Below are 727 nucleotides of genomic sequence, written 5' to 3'. Positions count from 1 at the left end.
TCAAAGGTACTTAAATGATTAGTCAGTTTTATAACTGTTGGCACAAAAGTATAACTCTCACCTCAAAGGGGACAAGAAATAGTTTATTCTGGAACAAATATGGGTGACCATGGCCCAGGAACACAGATTCAGGTTACCCCAAATTCCATGTTCCAGTGTGGTAACAGTTACATTATGTTTGTTTTTTTAAAAAATTTTATTATTTTTATTTTATGTGTATGAGTATACCTCCTGCATGTGTGTAAGTGCACCCATGTGGTGAAATGTCCTTGGAGGTCAGAAGAGAGCATCAGATCCCCTAGAACTGAAGTTTGATTGTTAGCAGCCATATGGGTACTGGGAATCTAATCCAGTTCCTCTGCAAGAGCAGTCGGTGCTCTTAATCACTGAGCCAACTCTCCAGACCCCACATCATGTTTTTATAATAACAGAACAAAGAAAAATCATAAACAAAGACGCTTTGCAAATACATTGGTGGATACACTCAGTAGGCAGGTCATAGCAAAGCGGGGTGGGGGTAGGGTTCTACTATAGGTCTCAGATGCTATCTGATAACATTTTTAGCTTTTTTGACTGGTGAGACCTGATGGTCTGCTATGTTAATACATTTTATTAGTCACAAGAATGTTAATCCAGTGGATTTGGAGAGGGGTAAAGTATATAATCTGGAGAAGGCTAAGAAGAGAAGGCTTGATCCATGCTGGGTAAAGGCTTTCCAGTGTGCATA

This window comes from Nannospalax galili, unplaced genomic scaffold (genome assembly GCF_000622305.1).
Source record: "Nannospalax galili isolate Female #2095 unplaced genomic scaffold, S.galili_v1.0 scaffold1200, whole genome shotgun sequence".
Classification (NCBI taxonomy): domain Eukaryota; kingdom Metazoa; phylum Chordata; class Mammalia; order Rodentia; family Spalacidae; genus Nannospalax; species Nannospalax galili.
This window is presented reverse-complemented; position numbering follows the sequence as displayed.